Genomic DNA, 10,901 nt, shown 5'->3' on the forward strand with positions numbered 1-10,901 from the left:
AACCGCCAGCATCATGTCAGTGGATACAATTACAACCGCCAGCACTGGTGTCAGTGGAAGCAATTACAACCCCCAGCATTGGTGCCAGTGGATGCAATTACAAACGCCAGCACTGGTGTCAGTGGATGCAATTACAACTGCCAGCATTGGTGCGAATGGATGCAATTACAACCCTCAGCATCGGTGCCAGTGAATGCAATTACAACTGTCAGCATTGTGCCAGTGGATGCAATTACAACCGCCAGCATTGGTGCCAGTGGATGCAATTACAACCGCCAGCATTGGTGCCAGTGGATGCAATTACAACTGTCAGCATTGTGCCAGTGGATGCAATTACAACCGTCAGCATTGGTGCCAGTGGATGCAATTACAACTGTCAGCATTGTGCCAGTGGATGCAATTACAACCGTCAGCATTGTGCCAGTGGATGCAATTACAACCGTCAGCATTGGTGCCAGTGAATGCAATTACAACCGTCAGCATTGGTGCCAGTGGATGCAATTACAACCGCCAGCACTGGTGCCAGTGGATGCAATTACAACCCCCAGCATTGTGCCAGTGGATGCAATTACAACCGCCAGCATTGGTGCCAGTGGATGCAATTACAACCGCCAGCATTGGTGCCAGTGGATGCAATTACAACCGCCAGCATTGGTGCCAGTGGATGCAATTACAACCGCCAGCATTGGTGCCAGTGGATGTCAATGGATGCAATAATTTCCCCCAACACTGGTGTCAATGGACGCTCCCAACATTAGTATCACTGGGTGCAATCATAACCCCCAGCACTGATGTCCATACTGTTATCTCCCCTCGACACTGGCGGTCAGTGGCAGTGAAAATGAACCCTCCCTGCATCTGTGGTTAGCGGCAGTGACAGTTAACCCCTCTCTCTGCATTCCTAGTCACTGGCGGTGATTTACAAAACCCCCCTTCCCCTGCTGATAACTGACCGTGAAAGGTAACCCCCATTGGTGATCACTTACCCATCACAGCTCCCGCACCCCGCTCTCCCCAGGCGGGGATTTTGCTTGAACTGTGGGTGGTGCGTTTTTCCTGCGTTTCCATGTCTTCCAGGTGTGAATGGAGCCTGATACATATACCTAAAGCAGGGAAAAAAGAGTAAAGTGTTCAAAAAAATTAATTTAAATAAAAAGACTTTTAAAAAGCATGCAGCACGCCCAACCAGCCCCCCCCCCCCCTGCCCATGCTTTTATATTTTACAACAAAAAAAAACATGTATTCTATTGTGTTTGTGTGCATTAAAATGCACTTAATTGGGGTTTCATTTTGCATTTAACCGCTTTATGACCACCCACCGCACATTTACTGCAGCAGGACGGCCGCTCTGCACCAGATCACGTATAATGTACGTGATCCTAGTACGTGATCTGACACTTCCGGGTCTGCAGCGCCCCCTGCCAGCGACCACAGTGGAAGCCCCACCGCTGGACTTGATGTCCGCTAACTGTTTAGTACAGAGGGATAACATTGGTCGGCCTATGCAAACAAGGCAGATCGCCGTTCAGAAGGTAGGGAAGACATTGATCCTGTGTTTCTGCTAAGCAGGAACACAGACCTATGCCTTCCCTTTGGCTCAGTTCACACACTTCGCAACGCGCGAAGCTGTCACTCAAAAAAAGCTCCTGTTCCTTTAGGGTGGCAAGTGTCAGGCATTGCGATTTGCCGCAATTTATGGCACGACAATCACAGCAATATCGCGCCGTAATTGAGGCGCCATTAGGAAGTAATGGCATTGCAGAAGCGTCCTGCGATTTCCCGCGATTTCGATTCAGATCGCTCAGGTGTGAACGGAGCCTAAGTAGAAGAACCTCCCACACAGTGACACATTTCATTTTTACTGCTTGCCCTTCCTCCTCACACTTAGAGCCTAGTGCAGATGCGTTTCTCTTCAAACAATTATACAGTGGGGGGGAAGTGTTTTTTTGAAGCACGTGATTAGAGCCAGAGGCTCTAAAAGGGCTTCAAAAAAGGGTGGGCTTGGGGCACAGATCCCACCCAGTTTCTTCCCCGCCAATCAAGAGGCTGGTCGTGAGACCCGTATCCCCGATTGGCCAAAATCGTCAGGCAATCCTATTGGACACCTAGCGCTTAGGAGGAAGGGAGTGGAGACACACGGTGGAAGCCATGGAGGAAGCCGCTGGGGGAGCGGACACCGGAGCCGCTGCCCGCACCCCACCTCCCACCACTTAGATGGGGTCCGCCCGCCGTGCTGGAGGACACCAGAGCCGCTGCCCGCCCCTCGGCACCTAGATGAGGTCCGCCCGCCATGCTGGATGACACCAGAGCCGCTGCCCGCACCCTGCCTTCCACCACTTAAATGGGGTCCGCCCGTTGAGCTGGAGGACACGGAGCCCCTGCCGGTACCCTGGTTATCACCACCTAGAAGGGGTCCACCCGCCATACTGGAGGACACTGGAGCCGCTACCCGCACCCCACCGCCCGCCAACTAGATGGGGTCTGCCCGCCATGCTGGAGGACACTGGAGCCGCTGCCCGCACCCTGCCTCCCACCACCTAGATGGGGTCCACCCGCCATGCTGGAGGACACCGGAGCCGCTGCCCGCACCCTGCCTTCCACCACCTAAATGGGGTCCGCCCGTTGTGCTGGAGGACACCGAGCCGCTGCCCGTACCCTGGTTATCACCACCTAGATGGGGTCCGCCCGCCATGCTGGAGGACACTGGAGCTGCTGCCCGCACCCCGCCACCCGCCAACTAGATGGGGTCCACCCGCCGTGCTGAAAGACACCGGAGCCGCTGCCCGCACCCTGCCTCCCACCACCTAGATGGGGTCCACCCGCCATGCTGGAGGACACCAGAGCCGCTCTCCGCACCCCGCCACCTAGGTGAGGTCCGCCCGCAGGAGCCGCTGCCAGAACCCTGCCTCCCACCACCTAGATGGGTACCACCCGCCATGCTGGAGGACACCGGAGCCGCTCTCCGCACCCCGCCACCTAGGTGAGGTCCGCCCGCCGTGCTGGAGGACACAGGAGCCGCTGCCCGCACCCTGCCTCCCACCACCTAGATGGGGTCCACCCGCCATGCTGGAGGATACCAGAGCCGCTCTCCGCACCCTGCCACCTAGATGAGGTCTGCCCGCCGTGCTGGAGGACACGGGAGCCGCTGCCCGCCTCCCACCACCTAGATGTGGTCCACCCACCATGCTGGAGGACACCAGAGCCGCTGCCTGCACCCCGCCACCTAGATGGGGTCCGCCCGCCGCGCTGGAGGAAACATTTAAATTTTTAAAAATCTGATTTTTTTTTAATCGATTTTTATCCACTCTGTTTGCATTTAATAAATGGCTGCGCAAAATATTGTGCAATATTTATTCATGCTGAATAAACTAAATTATTAATGTATCTTAAATAGAAAACTATCTTTAGATAGATTTTTTTTTTTTTTACTCCAAAAGCACTTTATTTAAATAAATTTGGTAAAAATGAAAAAAAAAAAATCTGATTATCATCAAAAAAATCTAATTTAAATTTTTAAAAAAATCAGATTTTTTTTTAATTGATTTTTATCAATCCTGTTTGCATTTAACAAATGGCTGCGCAAATCTTGTGCAATAATTATTCATGCTAAATAAACTAAATTATTAATGCATCTTAAATAGAAAACTAACTTTAGATAGATTTTTTTTTACTCCAAAAGCATTTTATTGAAATAAAATTGATAGAAATGAAAAAAAAACCTGATTAACACAAAAAAAATCTGATTTAAATAAAAAAATGATTTTTTTTTAATCGATTTTTATCCACCCTGTTTGCATTTAATAAACGGCTGCGCAAATCTTGTGCAATATTTATTCATGCTGAATAAACTAAATTATTAATGCATCTTAAATAGAAAACTATCTTTAGATAGATTTTTTTTTACTCCAAAAGCATTTTATTAAAATAAATTTGATAAAAATGAAAAAAAAAACCTGATTAACATAAAAAAAATCTGATTTATATAAAAAAAATTATATATTTTTTTTATCGATTTTTATCCACCCTGTTTGCATTTAATAAACAGCTGCGCAAAATATTGTGCAATATTTATTCATGCTGAATAATCTAAATTATTCATGTATCTTAAATAGAAAACTATATTTAAATAGATTTTTTTTTTTACTCCAAAAGCATTTTGTTAAAATAAATTTGATACAAATGAAAAAAAAAATCTGATTAACATCAAAAAAATCTAATTTAAATTTAAAAAAATCAGATTTTTTTTAATTGATTTTTATCAATCCTGTTTGCATTTAACAAATGGCTGCGCAAATCTTGTGCAATATTTATTCATGCTAAATAAACTAGATTATTAATGCATCTTAAATAGAAAACTATCTTTAGATAGATTTTTTTTACTCCAAAAGCATTTTATTTAAATAAGTTTGATAAAAATGAAAAAAAAATCTGATTATCATCAAAAAAATCTAATTTAAATTATTTAAAAAATCAGATTTTTTTTTTTATCGATTTTTATCAATCCTGTTTGCATTTAACAAATGGCTGCACAAATATTGTGCAATATTTATTCATGCTAAATAAACTAAATTAATAATGCATCTTAAATAGAAAACTATCTTTAGATAGATTTTTTTTTACTCCAAAAGCATTTTATTAAAATAAATTTGATAAAAATGAAAAAAAAAAAAAACCTGATTAACATAAAAAAAATCTGATTTATATAAAAAAAATTATATTTTTTTTATCGATTTTTATCCACCCTGTTTGCATTTAATAAACGGCTGCGCAAAATATTGTGCAATATTTATTCATGCTGAATAAACTAAATTATTCATGTATCTTAAATAGAAAACTATATTTAGATAGATTTTTTTTTTTTACTCCAAAAGCATTTTGTTAAAATAAATGTGATACAAATGAAAAAAAAATCTGATTAACATAAAAAAAAATCTGATTTAAATTAAAAAAAAAATCTGATTTTTTTTTTTAATCAATTTTTATCCACCCTGTTTGCATTTAATAAACAGCTGCGCAAAATATTGTGCAATATTTATTCATGCTGAATAAACTAAACCAGACTTTTTTTTTTTTTTTAAATCAGATTTTTTTTTTTTTTAATCGATTTTCATCCATCTTGTTTGCATTGAATAAATGGATGCGCAAATATTGTTCATCAAAAGAAAAAAAATAAATTCAACAGCTTCCATTTTATTCTCCTGGGCCTCTGCTTTCAGAAAATATATCATATATGGGAGGTTAAAAGTCATTTCTAGCAAAAATAAATAAATGCAGATGTCAATTTTAATCCAGGCAGCAAAGGGTTAAATGTTTTTCCCTGCTGTGCCCAGCTCTGACCGTTGGAATCCTGATGACGTCATAGTATGTGTGTGTGCGTGCGTGTATAAACTAGGACGGGACAGGCAGTGTGTCAGTTCTGAGATACAGAGCTTAGTGTTTGTTTGTATTGGAGATAGTGTGATATACTATTGTACTTTACAAAGCGATTTTTAGAGGATATTCAGCGATTTTTGCAGATTTACTACATTTCAGTACGTATTTAATTTTCTATAAATAAATTTTCTTGTAAAATGATTCATTTCCCTTTTAGAACCCCAAATCATCCCCTGCCCTGTGTGTGTCCAACTGACCAAGACAATACACCTGCCTTTACACTGCTCCGCCCTTCTCCCCGCCCCACTGCTCCTCCATCGCCGCTCGGCTCCTCCCCCCCGCCTCCCTAATTGGAGCACTGGCAGGCAGCAAGGGTTGCCGGGGTGACGAAACGGCGCCAAACCCGGACCTCGCCGGCTATCGCGAGAACCAACTGACCTGAGGTTAACGCGCTGGGCGTACGTGATTCTGGTCTGTTGACTCTGGCCACGTACTGTTGCGCGTGACGTCGCAGACAAAAAAGAAAAGCGGGCGCCATTTTCTTCCATAGAGAGCCGTTGTCTTTTAGGAAAAATGTAAAATTCTTTGTCGTGTAATGAAAAGGAAAAAAAAAACAAACGTTTTTTTGCTTTTCAAACACAATTAAAAAATGTGAATTAAAAAAAAAAAATTAACCCCTTTCTGCCCAAACCAATTCTCACATACGTGTCAAAATCAACATTTGTTTTGCTCATAAAATGATTTAGACCCCCCCCCCCCCAGATAAGTTATATTGTTCTGTAATCAGGGACCCTAAAGAATATAATGGTGGCTGTCGCATTTTTTTTTTTTTTTTTTTATGTCACGGGACAGCGTTTAATCAAACGTTAATTTTAAGGGAAAAACAGAGACCCTAAAAGATATCATGGTGGCTGCTGCAAATTTTTTTTATGTCGCACGATATTTGCGCAGCCGTCTATCAAATGCAATTTTTTTTTTATATTTGATGACAAATCAGGTATTTTATTGTGTTTGTGTGAGGTAAAATCCAATAAAGTGGATTTTTTTTCTTAGAAATTATTTGCATTTAGTAAACGGCTGCGCAAATATTTGTGCGTCAAAAAAAAAAAATTAAACAGCCGCCATTTTATTTCCTCCCCCCCCCCCCGACCTCTGTGTTTAGAAAATATATCATGTTTGGGGTATTATAAGTAATTTCTAGCACAAAAAAAGGCAGATATTAACATGTATGAGAGAAATGTCAAAATTGTCCCAGGCAGCGAGGGGTTAAAAAAAAATTCCTGCAGTGTCCAGCCCTGATTGGCTGTTTTAAATTCTGTCGATGATGTCATAGTGTATGGTAGGTCAGAAAACAAATGCAGGGCAGGCAGTTTGCCATATCTCACAGAGAGAGCTCAGGATAAGACGTGTTTTTATCTGCTGGAGACAGTGTGATATACTATTTCAGTTTATAAACCGATTTTAGAGGAAATTCATATATTTTGGAGATTTTCTACATTCTAGTATGTATTTATTTCATTTTCTATAAGTCACCTCTCTTGTAAAATGATTCATGTTAGTTTTAGGACCCCAAACCACCCCTGTGTATAGACAACACACCTGCCTTGCAGAGCCATTATATACAGTGTATATATACAGTATCTCACAAAAGTGACAGATATCTGCTGATTCTTTTTTTTTTTTACTATCAAAGGAAAACTATCCTAAAATAGTAAAAAAGAAAAATCATTTTTCTTTTTTTTTTTGTTATTTAGCTGTATATCTCTTGCTATTACCATAATTTACCACCAAACAACAACCCAAAATAAATTCCCCTGCTCCTGACGATCGCAGCAATACCACAAATATTCAGTACTCGACGCTTATCAGCCGTTTCCATTGATTTCAATGGTAATGCTCTATTACAGTGGTCTTCAAACTGCGGCACGGGGGTGGCCAGATGGGGCCCCTTTCTTGCTTTTAGCCGACCCTTGGGGCACTATTTCATCCACTGATACCAATGAAGGGCACTCCCAATGACACAACTATGGGGCACAGTTCCTCCTAATGACTCCAACAATGGGGTCCTCCAATGATGGGGCACAAACCCTCCAAATGACACCATCAATGGGGCACAATTCCCCTTAAAGACACATGACATGGGGCACAGTTCTTCCCAATGACACCAACAATTGGGCCCAGTGACACCAATTATGGGGCACACTTCCTCTCACTGACACCAAAGCATTGTTTACCCCCGCTTATGACGGGAAATTTTCTACTCCTGATGGCCATGGTCCAGCCCCCCCCCTAAAGTCTAAAGGAGCATTGCTTCATTCTTCAAAATCAACACACGTGTCAATGAGCCTACATGTGTCTATCTAAAACGTAAAAAGTTTGGGCCCTTTAAACAAGGCTATTCACTAAAAACACTTATGTACTTTGTGTAGAGTTTATCTGCATTGTTAGAGGGATTTTAGTAGAATGTTAATCTTACATTTTTCTCTTATTTCATCCACAGGAAAAGCATAAAAACTACTTTTCAAGATGTTGAGAAGGACTTTCGAGAGAGCTGTGAAATCAGCCTTTTCACTGCTACACACGTAAGTTAGAAATTAATTTTGGGTAAGATGGGAAATGTTAGGGGCCATTTTATAACGATGAACAGATATCCACATTTTGCGGTCCATTCATAAAATGCAGACCACGGTGTGAATCCTGCGATGCCCCATGGAGTTCTTTCTGCCCCCCAGCAAAAAATCAAAAGTAAGCAGCTACACATACTGTAGCTGCTGACTTTTAATATTAGGACATTTAGCTGTCCTGGAATCCAGGGATGTCGGCACCCCAGCCAATGTTTCCATCGGCTCTCGGGTGCTGCCGCTGCCATTCGTGAAGCACCCAGCGCTTTCTGAATGGCCTGGTGTTCTGCCAAAAACTCAGACTCGCTAAAATCTCCAACCACGTCACTTCCGGCGACTCTCCAGCAGCAATAATTGGAGATTTTGAGTTGGCTATTTTCGCAGAACACCAGGAATGTGTGCACCAGTGGCAGCCCGTCCATATGGGGCGCCGCCCCCCTAATCCATGCGCACAGCCCCTAATCTACATGCAGGCCGCACGTAGGGTTGCCACCTTTTCTTCAAGTCAAACCCGAACATTTTAGAGGCGCACGCCAATTTTTTTTTATATTATAAACTATACATATATTTTGCTATTAAATAACATTTCTAATCATATGAAGTTAATAACAAGAGTCCCCCTTTACATCAGAGTTCCCCTTTTACATCTGAACTCGCAGAGTTCCCTTACACTGTAAGGGGGGACTCTGCAGACTCTGATGTAAGGGAGAACTCTGGGGACTCTGACATAAGGGATGCTCTGGGAACCCTGATTTAAGGGGGAACACTGATAACTCTGATGTATGGAGAAGACTCTGATGTAGGGGGGAACACTGTGGCCTCTGGTGTAAAGGGGAAATCTGATGTCAGGGGTGCTCTGAGAACCCTGATTTGCCTTAGTGTACTCACTCAGAGGCATAAGAGAGAAGAGGGAGACTTCAGTCACAGACAGGGATGGATGGTGAGCTCACTCACCCCTTCGCAGTAAGCACCTCTCATCCAGATGTATCTGAGGCTGGTGGATTCAAATTTCCAGGCCCAACTTTCCTTTTCTGAGGCACAGCGCCGGGGATTGGAGCGTGGGCAGACACAGAGGGGTAGGGGTGTGTGGGGGGGGACGACAGGTGCAGATTGCTCCCTCTCTCCTCTCCCGTATGTGTGTGTGTTTGGGGGGGGGGTGTTAGTGCTGGCTTTGGGCAGTGTGAAGGGGAGTGTAACAGACACTCTCAGCTTAGACAACTGCAGCAAGCAACCCTGCTGGGAAGCCATAGTCCAGTCTAAATAATGTGTCCGGGTTTCAGGCAGTCTGAAACTCGGACGCATGATTCCAAACCCGAACCGTCCGGGTGAATCCTGGACAGGTGGCAACCCTAGCCGAACGTCCCAGTGATCATACTGGAAGTGGGGACAGGTACCTGTCAAAAACAGTTACCCACTCCCCACGAAAGGTGCCAAATGTGGCACCGGAGGGGGAGGAGGAGTAAGATAAGCGGAGCGTCCGCTTTCGGGTGGAACTCTGCTTTAATGAAGTAGGGAAAGCTCCATGATTGGAAAAGAGACAGTCGTGTGACTTTGATTGGTCACACGGTCAGGCTCCCCTCCTAAATTTTCTTTATATTCATTCATGCAGAAGAGTAGCATCCCCGACCCCCATACAACCTCTGTACCTACGTTCCCTCACAGATTCTTGACCACTGGGGCTGAGGTCGGCTTTGACAATGACCTGGGAGCGGCAAAGTCACTTCCTTAGTCAAGTGACCGTGCCTAGGCCAAGTGATTGGCTGCTGGGCCTGGGTACTATCGCAGGTGGCATGCTCCTCCATGTTAGGAAGTGGCAGGTACTCTTGCCAGCAGGGAGCTATGAGGGAACACAGATAAGGCAAGTACATCAGGTCGGGGACGCCCTTTTCAGAGACACTGTCACTTTTCTCTTCATGAGCAAATTAATTGCCGGATATTATTAAACGTGCACTTAGCTGGCCCAGCCCAGTAGCCCAGGCTCAGAAAGGCCTCATACACGGATGTTTAGTACCTCATAGGTCCCTGGGGTATAACATTCCTGGAGCTTTCCTGTGCCTGGGGAGCCACAGGTGGTGTGTACAGCCGGACATACAAGTGAATGGCTGTACCCGGCTGTATTGGTGCATGAGAATACCCCTGTGCATGAGGCTAAATTGTCTTTCTTTGCTTCTAATGACAAAAATAATCAATTTTTTTTATTTCTCTTCCAACAGTCCGAAACAACCGGAGAAAATAGATGCGTTTGGACGTCGTGTCTGTCGCACTCTATATGAACAGGAACAGGAAGACAGGCGAAGGAGAGTTAACGAATGGTGGTAAGTACACATTCTTCCTTGTATACAAGTCTTAGATTGTATGGAAAACAGAACCTAGATCTTACTTCTATTCTCTTTGTCATTGTCAACAGGAGGATTGTCAAGGCAGTAAAAAAGAAAGAGGAGAGGGAAGAAGCCTTAAGAGCTGCCGAACAAAATGAAGAGAAGGAAAAAGCAGAAGAGGAAAAGAAAGCCATGAGAGAGGCAGAAAAGGAAAGGAGAGCCGAGGAGAGGCGGTAAGTAGACTTTCTTCCTTGTAAGCAAGCTTTATATTGTATGTAAAATGTATGTGAAAGAGTTAGAACCCCTGCAAGTTTTTATTGCGGACTGTGTCCCCACTGGAAAGATTTGACCTCTCTAGCTGTCCTGGTGACCTCCGTCTCTGGTACAGAAAGTGATGGGAAATCCAATATTTTTGAGCTATCCCAGGATCAGAAGGTGAAGGGAAATCTTTCAATGGGCATATCTGTTCTGGTGACACCTGTCTAAGGTGGCAGCATGATTTGAAGCCCAGGGGCTGATCGTAGAAGCAACTGGCTTACTACTAAAGCTGCTAAGACCCGCAGGCACCACTGAGATCAGCTGTTGTTTT

The sequence above is a fragment of the Aquarana catesbeiana genome, linkage group LG13 (assembly GCF_042186555.1).
Source record: "Aquarana catesbeiana isolate 2022-GZ linkage group LG13, ASM4218655v1, whole genome shotgun sequence".
Taxonomy (NCBI): domain Eukaryota; kingdom Metazoa; phylum Chordata; class Amphibia; order Anura; family Ranidae; genus Aquarana; species Aquarana catesbeiana.